This window comes from Coregonus clupeaformis, chromosome 10 (assembly GCF_020615455.1).
Source record: "Coregonus clupeaformis isolate EN_2021a chromosome 10, ASM2061545v1, whole genome shotgun sequence".
In the NCBI taxonomy this organism is placed as follows: domain Eukaryota; kingdom Metazoa; phylum Chordata; class Actinopteri; order Salmoniformes; family Salmonidae; genus Coregonus; species Coregonus clupeaformis.
In genome coordinates this window covers 20,712,231-20,725,040 of record NC_059201.1, presented here as the reverse complement: position 1 = coordinate 20,725,040, position 12,810 = coordinate 20,712,231, and the positions used below count along the sequence as shown (strand labels likewise).

Sequence of the window (12,810 nt, the reverse complement as noted above, 5' to 3'; positions counted from 1 at the left end):
GTAGTAAAAAAAACATCAAGAAATTCAGTAGAAACTTGAAATTAGGCTACCCTTCCTAGCAAACCAATATGGTGTCTTTTCATATCTATGGCACTTCTAGAGTACAAAAAAAGTATTCAAATGTATGCACTCACTACTGTCAGTCGCTCTGGATAAGAGTGTCTGCTAAACGACTAAAATGTCAAATGTTGAGAGCAGGGGACACAGAACGTAGCTGTACAATGATTTTCAGGGACTTCCCGTCTGGGCTTACAGTAAAATGCTGTGCAGTAATAGGCTACCAAAATCAGCTCTATCTGCAAGGCCGTGTCTGGTACTACACCGGATTTACTCACCCTGAAAGGCTTTAGTGATCATTCACAGCCTCCTTGTTTCCTTCCTACTGCCTATGTAGAAAAACACACTGACTCACATACTGCTAACCAAGCCACATAGCCATACACGTCATTCAAAAGGTCCATGTTAGTAAATACAGCCAAACTACTATTGCCACACACCAATGTTCTGTCTGGTACACCAAACAAATGAAATAAATGTACCACAGAAAGTCAATAGAGTTCGGTTGGATCACTTTTCTATCAGCACTGACTATATAGGGCACTGGGGAATCAGCTCTACACAAAACAAGCCAACTACCACACACACTTTCCTATGGCATGGACCTCGAGTCCGATTGTATCTTGATTAGAATTAGCCTGGGTAATCAGCATGGAAGGTCAGTCTCCGTCTGTTTTATTGCAACATCCAACATTATTGGATTATTTAGCTATGCAATCAATGTTAATGCGGATTCAACATCCGGACTCCACAGGAATGCAGCATCATATAAACATTGGCCGGCTGTCAACCCCAACTTCTTAACTGAGTAAGTAAGGATGAATAATTTCCTGGTAGCTTGTTGATAACAATGTACCACCCCGATGTACAACTATCCATCTAATAACTAGTTACGAGCTAACTAACGATGGGTCATCCTAGTCGATGGCCTAATCTGTCTGACCTGACAATTCTAACACACACTGATAGTGAAATGGTCGACAATCAAAACAATTGGCTAAATAATAACACGCCTAGGTAACATTAACGTTACATTTACAAACTACGTTGTCTTGAAATAATGGAACATTATGTGTGCTGGCTACCATAGTTTAGTTTTTGTTCCAGGCTTTCTCCAAGCTGCAGTAACGTTACTCTCCCTGGCAGTTTTAAGCAGTGAGCAACCATCGCCATTCGAGCTACTTAGTTAGCTAAGTTAACAGCTAGCAACAGTGTTATTGGTCAAGGATGAAGAAATACATATTAGTGTTACTTAATTGTTTTCATACGAACCCTGTCAGACCGGTTAGCTCATTTAGATAGAATATTTAATTGAAAATGGATGATTAGCGTTGACCTAGCTTGCTAGCAGCTTCCTCTACTGCTAGCTAGTAACGTTAGTTTGCAGTAGACTGGCTAGCAAGCGGATGCTGTTGTTGAATGAGATTGACAAAATGAAACATTTATCTCCAATGAAGTAAACAACCAGATACATACGTTGATAGTGACATGCTAGTAATAACACAGCTTTTAACCACTCTACAGGAAGAAATAATTGATGAAAAAGTGATTTTCCGTACCGTATCCTCTCTGTGTCTCTACGCCGGGCGTTGGCAGGTTCGCGCTAGGGGGTTCCTAGTCAAAAGTGCAGGGGCAAGTTGCGTATAACGTAATGCGTGACATGCTAATCATAAATCACTTGTAGTTAAATGTATTGATTTACTAAAAATGATTTACATTTCAATAACAGTGGACATTGATGTTTTCCCTAGTAAGAATAGATAGTATAGAACAATACTGGAATTATCTTAGTCTGTGGTAATGCAAGTTATGAAAATACCTGACTTTTCCATCTTTTCGCAGTCACCTGCTATATATATATATATTGTTTTATTTCACCTTTATTTAACCAGGTAAGCCAGTTGAGAACAAGTTCTCATTTACAACTGCGACCTGGCCAAGATAAAGCAAAGCAGTGCGATAAAACAACAACACAGTGTTACATATGGGGTAAAACAAAACATAAAGTCAAAAATACAACAGAAAATATATATAGAGTGTGTGCAAATGTAGCATGTTATGGAGGTAAGGCAATAAATAGGCCATAGTGCAAAATAATTGCAATTATTATTAACACTGGAATGATAGATGTGCAAGAGATGATGTGCAAATAGAGATACTGGGGTGCAAATGTGCAAAATAAATAACAATATGGGGATGAGGCAGTTGAGTGTGCTAATTTCAGATGGGCTGTGTACAGGTGCAGTGATCGGTAAGGTGCTCTGACAACTGATGCTTAAAGTTAGTGAGGGAGATAAGAGTCTCCAGCTTCAGAGATTTTTGCAATTCGTTCCAGTCATTGGCAGCAGAGAACTGGAAGGAATGGCGGCCAAAGGAGGTTTTGGCTTTGGGGATGACCAGTGAGATATATAAGTAGATGGGGGGAATCTTGACGGCTGTGTTTCCAGTAAGATTACATTCGCACAAGATCATTATTTTGACCATGATTATTATTTTAACTCCACTCCACTGATCAAAGTGGCATACTTTTTGGCCATTCAAAGGGCTGCATTACACCAGTCTACCAATAGATGGCAGAGTACTGAATCAAAGAGACAATGTAGTCTGATGGTATCTTTGTGAAGTGTCACAAGAAATCTACAGTGGGGGAAAAAGAATTTAGTCAGCCACCAATTGTGCAAGTTCTCCCACTTAAAAATATGAGAGAGGCCTGTAATTTTCAACATAGGTACACGTCAACTATGACAGACACATTTAGAATTTTTTTTCTCCAGAAGATCACATTGTAGGATTTTTAATGAATTTATTTGCAAATTATGGTGGAAAATAAGTATTTGGTCACCTACAAACAAGCAAGATTTCTGGCTCTCACAGACCTGTAACTTCTTCTTTAAGAGGCTCCTCTGTCCTCCACTCGTTACCTGTATTAATGGCACCTGTTTGAACTTGTTATCAGTATAAAAGACACCTGTCCACAACCTCAAACAGTCACACTCCAAACTCCACTATGGCCAAGACCAAAGAGCTGTCAAAGGACACCAGAAACAAAATTGTAGACCTGCACCTGGCTGGGAAGACTGAATCTGCAGCTTGGTTTGAAGAAATCAACTGTGGGAGCAATTATTAGGAAATGGAAGACATACAAGACCACTGACAATCTCCCCTCGATCTGGGGCTCCACGCAAGATCTCACCCCGTGGGGTCAAAATGATCACAAGAACGGTGAGCAAAAATCCCAGAACCACACGGGCGGACCTAGTGAATGACCTACAGAGAGCTGGGACCAAAGTAACAAAGCCTACCATCAGTAACACACTACGCCGCCAGGGACTCAAATCCTGCAGTGCCAGACGTGTCCCCCTGCTTAAGCCAGTACATGTCCAGGCCCGTCTGAAGTTTGCTAGAGTGCATTTGGATGATCCAGAAGAGGATTGGGAGAATGTCATATGGTCAGATGAAACCAAAATATAACTTTTTGGTCAAAACTCAACTTGTCGTGTTTGGAGGACAAAGAATGCTGAGTTGCATCCAAAGAACACCATACCTACTGTGAAGCATGGGGGTGGAAACATCATGCTTTGGGGCTGTTTTTCTGCAAAGGGACCAGGACGACTGATCCGTGTAAAGGAAAGAATGAATGGGGCCATGTATCGTGAGATTTTGAGTGAAAACCTCCTTCCATCAGCAAGGACATTGAAGATGAAACGTGGCTGGGTCTTTCAGCATGACAATGATCCCAAACACACCGCCCGGCAACGAAGGAGTAGCTTCGTAGAAGCATTTCAAGGTCCTGGAGTGGCCTAGCCAGTCTCCAGATCTCAACCCCATAGAAAATCTTTGGAGGGAGTTGAAAGTCCGTGTTGCCCAGCGACAGCCCCAAAACATCACTGCTCTAGAGGAGATCTGCATGGAGGAATGGGCCAAAATACCAGCAACAGTGTGTGAAAACCTTGTGAAGACTTACAGAAAACGTTTGACCTGTGTTATTGCCAACAAAGGGTATATAACAAAGTATTGAGAAACTTTTGTTATTGACCAAATACTTATTTTCCACCATAATTTGCAAATAAATTCATTAAAAATCCTACAATGTGATCTTCTGGAGAAAAAAATTCTAAATGTGTCTGTCATAGTTGACGTGTACCTATGTTGAAAATTACAGGCCTCTCTCATATTTTTAAGTGGGAGAACTTGCACAATTGGTGGCTGACTAAATACTTTTTTCCCCACTGTATGGCAACATTTGCATTGGCTACTATTTGCACATCGTTACAACACTGTAAATAGCCATAAAATGACATTTGAAATGTCTCTATTCCTTTGGAACTTTTTTGAGTGTAATGTTTACTGTTCATTGTTTATTTCACTTTTGTTTATTATCTATTTCACTTGCTTTGGCAATGTAAACATACGTTTCCCATGCCAATAAAGCCGTTTGAATTGAATTGATTTGTGTTTGAGAGAGAGAGAGGTCAAACTACAGTTGTTGAATGTGTTTGTCACTCAGCGTTTAACAGCGGCGACTGTTTAGATATTTGAGGCATTGGAGAAAACAATAAACAGAGTACAAGGAATACATTTCCAGTTCGAATATATAAATTTGCAAACATGAGGGGAAAAAACTGTCAAGGGGTGCTGAAGGTGGGTGTGGTGCATGAATCAAGCGCAGGACGCGAAGCTCAGTCCAAAAGACTTTAGTGCAATATTCACGTAGAAAATAAGCACAATAAGCCCGAAGGCGAAATAACGGCGCACACAGGCGTCAAACAAACGGCGCTCTAACATGTGCGAAAAACCTCTCCAAAACACTGGAGGGAAGTACGTAGCTCCAACACGAAACAGAAGAGCAATCACACACAAAGACAAACACACACAACGAGAACTAAATAGGACACTAACAAGACACAGGTGTACAACATCAAGACAAAACCAAACGAACATGAAACATAGATCGGTGGCAGCTAGTACTCCGGGGACGACGACCGCCGAAGCCTGCCCGAACCAGGAGGAGCAGCCTCGGCCGAAACCGTGACAGTACCCCCCCCTTGACGCGCGGCTCCAGCCGTGCGCCGACCCCAGCGACGACCAGGAGGACGCGGAGCAGGGCGCGCGGGCTGGTCCCGGTGGAACTCCGACAGGAGAGATGGGTCTAGGATGTCCCTCCGCGGCACCCAGCACCGCTCCTCCGGGCCGTACCCCTCCCACTCCACGAGATACTGGAGACCCCCATCCGGCGTCTTGAGTCCAAGATGGACCGAACGGTGTACGCCGGAGCCCCCTCGATGTCCAGTGGGGGCGGAGGAGTCTCCCTATCTCATTGTCCTGGAGTGGACCAGCTACCACCGGCCTGAGAAGAGACACATGGAACGAGGGGTTAATATTCCTATACTCAACAGGTAGATGTAACCTATAACACACCTCGTTCAATCTTCTCAGGACTTTAAAGGGTCCCACAAACCGCCGACCCAGCTTCCCGGCAGGGCAGGCGGAGGGGTAGGTTTCTGGTAGAGAGCCAGACTCGATCTCCGGGTGCGTACACCGGCCCCTCATTGCGGTGGAGATCGGGCGCCGCCCTTGTGACGAAGCGACGGCCCGCTGCAGGTGGACGTGGGCAGCGTTCCACGTCTCTTCCGAGCGCCTCATCCAATCATCCACCGCAGGGCCTCGATCTGACTCTGCTGCCAAGGTGCCAGAACCGGCTGGTAACCTAACACACATTGGAAGGGGGGTTAGGTTGGTAGAGGAGTGGCGGAGAGAGTTCTGGGCCATCTCGGCCCAGGGAATGTACCGTGCCCACTCCTCCGGCCGGCCCTGGCAATACGACCTCAGAAACCTACCCACATCCTGGTTGACACGTTCTACCTGCCCGTTACTCTCCGGGTGGTACCCTGAGGTAAGGCTAACCGAGACCCCCAAACGCTCCATGAACGCTCTCCAAACACGGGAGGTAAACTGGGGGCCTCGATCAGACACTATATCCTCGGGTACCCCGTAATGCCGGAAGACGTGGGTAAATAGGGGCCTCAGCGGTCTGTAGGGCAGTAGGAAGACCCGACATAGGGAGAAGACGACAGGCCTTAGAGAACCGGTCCACAACGACCAGGATGGTGGTATTCCCCTGAGAGAGGGGAAGGTCTGTCACAAAATCCACCGAGAGGTGGGACCATGGTCGTTGTGGAACGGGCAGGGGTTGTAACTTACCCCTGGGCAGATGTCGGGGCGCCTTACACTGGGAGCACACCGAGCAGGAGGAGACATAAACCCTCACATCCCTAGCCAAAGTGGGCCACCAGTATTTAGTGCTAAGGCAATGCACTGTCCGGCCAATACCCGGATGTCCAGAGGAGGGTGACGTGTGAGCCCAGTAAATGAGTCGATCCCGACTCTCGAGCGAACGTACTTCCGACCCTCAGGACACTGTGGAGGGCTGGGGTCGGCACGCAACGCCGCTCGATTTCGGCACCGACCTCCCACACCACCGGTGCCACAAGGCAAGACTCCGGTAGTATGGGAGTGGGCTCAACGGACCTCTCCTCCGTGTCATACCGCTTGGGACAGCGCATCTGCCTTACCATTCTGGGACCCAGGGATGTACGTGATTTTAAATACGAACCTGGTGAGAAACATACTCCATCGAGCCTGGCGAGGGTTCAGTCTCCTCGCTGCCCGGATGTACTCCAGGTTCCGATGGTCAGTCAAAATGAGGAAAGGGTGTTGAGCCCCTCAAGCCAATGCCTCCACACCTTAAGGGGCTTGAACTACAGCTAACAGCTCCCTGTCCCCAACGTCATAGTTACGCTCCGCCGGGCTGAGCTTTTTTGAGTAAAAAGCACAGGGGCCGGAGTTTAGGTGGCGTGCCGGACCGTTGAGAGAGAACGGCCCCTATACCAGCCTCAGACGCGTCTACCTCAACCTGAAAGGGGTACGCGGGATCCGGATGCGCCCAGCACCGGAGCCGACGTAAACAGGTCCTTCAGTCTCCTAAAGGCCCTGTCCGCATCAGCTGACCACTGCAGGCGCACCGGACCCCCTTTCAGAAGGGACGTGATGGGAGCTGCCACCTGTCCAAAACCCCGGATAAACCTCCGGTAGTAATTCGCAAAGCCCAAGAACTGCTGCACCTCTTTACAGTGGTTGGAGTTTGCCAATACGCACAACTGCTCCACCTCCATTCTCACCCCTGACGCGGACAACCGATAACCCAAAAAGGAGACCGACTCCTGGAAAAACAGACATTTCTCTGCCTTGACATATAGGTCGTGGCTCCAACAGCCTCCTCAATACACGACGCACCAGGGTTATATGCTCGCTCGGGTAGACGAGTACACCAGAATGTCATCAATGTACACGACCACCCCTTGTCCCCGCATATCCCGGAAAATGTCATCTACGAAGGATTGGAAGACTGATGGAGCATTCATCAACCCATATGGCATGACGAGATATTCGAAATGACCTGACGTGGTACTAAACGCTGTCTTCCATTCGTCGCCCTCCCTAATGCGCACTAAGTTATACGCGCTCCTGAGATCCAATTTTGTGGAAAACCGTGCTCCATGCAATGACTCTGTCATGGTCGCAATCAGAGGGAGTGGATAACTGTATTTCACAGTAATCTGATTGAGACCACGGTAATCAATGCACGGGCGCAACCCTCCATCTTTCTTCTTCACAAAAAAAGAAACTCGAGGAGGCGGGAGAAGTGGAGGGCCGAATGTATCCCTGTCTCAAAGATTTGGCTATGTAAGTCTCCATAGCTTTTCTCTCCTCTTGAGACAAAGGATACACGTGGCTCGTGGGAGCGCTGCTCCTGCCTGGAGATCAATCGCACAATCCCCCTGTCTATGAGGAGGCAACTGCGTCGCCCTAGTTTTACTAAACACGAGAGCTAAATCCCCATATTCAGGCGGAATGTGCAGTGCGGGCACTTGGTTTGGACTTTCCACCGAAGTCGCCCCCACGGAAACACTCCAGACATCGCCCCTCGCACTGAGCAGACCAACCATCGAGAGCCCTCTGTTGCCACGAAATAGCAGGGTTATGGGTGCTTAACCAGGAATTCCCAGCACCACTGGGTACGCAGGAGAGTCGATCAGATACAGCTGTATAGTCTCTTCATGACCCCCTGCGCACACATCCTAAGTGGTGCTGTGATCTCCCTAATCAACCCCGACCCCAACGGGCGGCTATCTAAGGCATGAACGGGAAAAGGTTTGTCAACAGGTAGGAGAGGGATCCCTAAATCTAAACAAAACTTCCGATCAACAAAATTCCCAGCTGCGCCTGAATCTACTAGCGCCTTATGCTGGGAATGAGGTGCAACCTGTGGAAAACACACAGGTATACAAAAGTGCGCAACAGAAAGCTCTGGGTAAGTGGGACGTCTACCACCTGGGAGGCCCCCCCAGTGCGTGGCCTGTTGTCTTCTCCCCGGAGAACCCTCCCCAGCACCTGGCCGCAGTGTGCCCTCCACGACCGCACTTGGTGCAGGAGACAGGCCCCCTCGGGCTCCTCCTCCTCCTTTCTATAGCGCCGGCACCCCCGAGCTCCATAGGGCTCGGCGGTGCCGGAGGGCGGGAATGGACGGACCCCCTCATGACGTCCACGGGTGGCCAGCAGGGTGTCCAGACGGATGGACATATCGACCAACTGGTCGAAGGTGAGATGGGTATCCCTGCAGGCCAACTCACGTTGAACGTCCCTCCCGTAGGCTGCATCGAAAATGGTCGATGAGGGCCCGTTCATTCCACCCTGCGGTCCCGCCGCTAGAGTCCGGAACTCTAGAGCAAACGCCTGTGCGCTCCTCCTCCCCTGTCTCAGGTGGACTAGACGCCCCCGCCGCTTTGCCCTCAGGTGGATGGTCGAACACGGCCTTGAAGCGGCAGGAGAACTCGGCGTAGGAGATGGTGTTGGCGTCCATCTTCCTCCACTCGGTGTTAGCCCACTCCAACGCCTTGCCCGTGAGACAGGAGATGAGGGCGGAAACGCTCCGTGTCCCGAGGGCACCGGGTGTACAGTGGCCAGGTAGAGCTCCACCTGCAGGAGGAACCCCTGACACCCGGCAGCTGTTCCGCCATACGCCCTCGGGAGCGAGAGCCGAATCCCCCTGGGTTCCGGACCTGGGACTGGTGGACCGGCCGATGGGGTTGGCAGGGTAGGTGGAGGTGTGGGTACCCCGCTGGCCTCCCATCGGTGCAGGGTGTTGATGACGTCCTGTAGAGCGGTCCCCAGTTGTCGTATCTGGTCATCTTGGCCGCGAACATGCTCCTCGAGCGACTCAGGCGTAACTGCAGATCCAGCTGATTCCATTTTGGTGTGTGATTCTGTCAAGGGGTGCTGAAGGTGGATGTGGTGCATGAATCAAGTGCAGGACGCAGAAGCTCAGTCCAAAAGACTTTAGTGCAATATTCACGTAGAAAATAAGCACAATAAGCCCGAAGGCGAAATAACGGCGCACACAGGCGTCAAACAAACGGCGCACTAACATGTGCGAAAAACCTCTCCAAAACACTGGAGGGAAGTACGTAGCTCCAACACGAAACAGAAGAGCAATCACACACAAAGACAAACACACACAACGAGAACTAAATAGGACACTAACGAGGACTAACAAGACACAGGTGTACAACATCAAGACAAAACCAAACGAACATGAAACATAGATCGGTGGCAGCTAGTACTCCGGGACGACGACCGCCAAGCCTGCCCGAACCAGGAGGAGGAGCAGCCTCGGCCGAAACCGTGACAAAAACGATGTAATACATTTTACAATAAGGCTGTAACGTAAATTCAAGGGGTCTGAATACTTTCCGAATGCACTGTATATTTGTTGTTTGTTGTCACTTATATCCTAAGTGTTTGATATTTTTTGTGGTCCACTTAAAGGATTGCTGTAGATCATGAGTTATTATTTTTCCTATTGCCATTATTATTTTATTTTTTCCATGTTAATTTTATATCCTGAGATTTTAGAGTATTCTGAAAAATATTTTTAGCAAGGGGGCATTAAGTTTTCAGTGTTGGTCAGGTATATCAGGAAATCATCTGCAAATAAGTTTCGTTTATATTCATATTTACCAATACTGATACCTGTTACGTTTGGGTCATGTCTAATTCTTTCTGCAAGCGATTCAATTGACAGTGCAAACAGGAGGGGGGAGAGAGGACATCTCTGTCTTGTGCCCCTTTCTAAATCAATTTAATCAGATAAGGTATTATTTGTGTATATTTTTGCTTTAGGACATTTATACAATATTTTTATTAAATGTATTACACTACTTGACCAAAAATATGTGGACACCTGATCGTCGAACATCAAAATTATGGGCATTCATATGGAGTTGGTCCCCCCTTTGCTGCTATTACAGCCTCCACTCTTCTGGGAAGGCTTTCCACTAGATGTTGGAACTTGCTTCCATTCAGCCACAAGAGCATTAGTGAGGTCGGGCACTGATGTTGGGCGATTAGGCCTGGCTCGCAGTCGGCGTTCCAATTCATCCCAAAGGTGTTTACTGGGGTTGAGGTCAGGGCTCTGTGCAGGCCAGTCTGTGATCCCAGCCACAAACCACATTAAGCCTGACAAGCAGCATCCTCCATCCCTCCACACACATACACTGTCTGCTACTTCTACAGACATGTTGTGCAGCTTGGTTTTATTTGGTCCTAATAGAATAAAGTAGTGATTAACTAATCTGCGTTGCCTTGGCCTCCACTTAAACTTAAGCTCTACACAGTAATAAATGAACCCAAAGCATTATTTTACCACAAATACTGTACTGTCTTTGACAGTATGAACCTAACACGCTAGGTGGCAGTATTGCACAAACCTTCAGGCTCCAGCCTGCACAGCTAGAAGAGAAGGGAAGGGGCGCTTCGACAAATATTTCCTAGTATGGCTTCAGTAGCTGCTTGCAACCATTTATTAATTCACCAGAATCGCTTATGGCATTTCTAGCGGAGCGGCAGCTGCTGAGGATATATTTGTCGTGATGGAACAAATGATCACCAACTATGAGGGTAAAATGTTATGTTCCAAGCAGGAGAACGCGCGCCTACGAGCCTCGTTTTGGACGTCGCGGTGAACACTGAAACATTAGTCTCAGGCCTGGAACTAGCTAGGCTGGTAGCTAATGTGAAGTTTATGTACAATTTCCTAAAGTATACTCCGACCTATCTTGTTTCTGGCAACAATACCACAGTGCCTAACCTATGTATTACTGTCTCTAACAAATCCATATATGTCTACCATAGGTGCTAAGTAGCTATAATTTGTCACTTGTGCACTTGAAAAATGGTACGGTATCATCAACAGAAGGTGTAGTTCTCTTTGATGATGTGGATGCCTCTTAGATATTTCGTTCTATCTATTACAATTACCAATAGGGTGTGGGTCATTTTAACTATTGTATGCCCCATGGTCATTTGAGCTTTTCAGATTCTCGGATGCTCGCACTCTTAGGCTCCATAGAGGATCCCCATGACCAGCCGCAGGAGTGGAGCCCACTGTCTGGGACAGGAGGAACAGGAGGGCAGGGCCAGCTTTAGGGAAGAGCAGTCTCCTTACATGCATACCGAACTGTAGACTCATCAGCACTCGCTGACACAGCCTCCCTCAGAGGAAAACACATTCAGCACGGAGTGAAAGCCCCAGTGAGAGTGAGAGCCAGGAAAGTGATGATGAGTACTAACAACTGCAGATGGAAAACTCACGCAGGAGAGGAAGTGGAAAAGACTCCCAGGAGTCTCCATCCAGATCCAACAACCCTCCTTCACCTGTAAGGTCTGCAGCAAGTCATTCAGGCACGTGGGAAATGTCAATGTGCATGTGAGAGTGCACACGCAGGAGGAGCCGTACCTCTGCACTGTGTGTGGTAATCAGTGCCGGTCCTCAGAGGAACTGACGGGACACCATGAGATCCGGAGAAGCCCTACCGCTGCCACGCCTGTGGAAAGGGCTTCAAACAGGCGGGAGAGCTGAGGGTCCACACAGGAGAGAAGCCCTTCAAGTGTTCTGAGTGTAGGAAAATGTTAATCTCAGCCACCACTCTCAGAATCCATCAGAAGATCCACAAAGGAGAGAAGCCCTATTGCTGTGAGGTCTGTGGGAAGTTTTTCACTCAGAAGGTTCACCTCAACGTGCACATGAAGGTCAAAATAAAGGGCAAATAGTGAGGATATAGAGAAAGAAGTAAGGGATAGACTGCTTTTCAGGTCAATAGCATTCTCTTCCGACATGTGGCGTCACTCCTAAGCAATGCTAGTCCCTCTGTTTAAAGGTATGTTAGACTGATTCTCTTCTCCTTCATTTCTTTATGATAATGATACTCAAAAAAATATTTGCTATGTGAAAATGTGTGGTAAGTGTTCTCATCTCCAATGCTTCAAACTACTGACAAGTCTTTTATTAATCAAATTGGGATCCTTGGCTGAAAGCAGAATTTTTGCTTGTCTTGTGTAAAAAAATATATATATAGATTTTTTTCTTGTTCTTGTGTCCTTTTGATGTATTGAAGTGTCACTGAATAATAAGGTATCTCTGTAAGGTCTTGGTCTGTACCAGTGTTTTCAATGGGAAGTTATTTTCACACACAATCTTACACAAGTGACAATACATTACCCCACGCTGATCATTCATATACACAGGAGAAGTAATGCATATTGGGAAACGTACTGTGGCGTCCCCCATCAACACGGTTCTGTCTGCAGTAACTACCTCCCGCCCATAGGGGCACTGCAACCTTGCGGCACAATCAC

The 12,810-nt window shown here is 47.4% G+C and overlaps 1 protein-coding gene across 2 annotated transcripts in view; it reads right to left on the bottom strand.

Annotated features, from left to right (window-relative positions):
* The window catches only part of LOC121575328 (cell division control protein 42 homolog), a 34,607-nt gene extending 32,920 nt beyond the window's left edge, over positions 1-1,687 (bottom strand). For both annotated transcript variants that reach the window (XM_041888329.2, XM_041888330.2), the window contains exon 1: positions 1,617-1,687. The gene's annotated coding sequence lies outside the window, so the exon portion shown is untranslated. The remainder of the gene's footprint in view (positions 1-1,616) is intronic.
* Between the last annotated feature and the right edge of the window lie 11,123 nt (positions 1,688-12,810).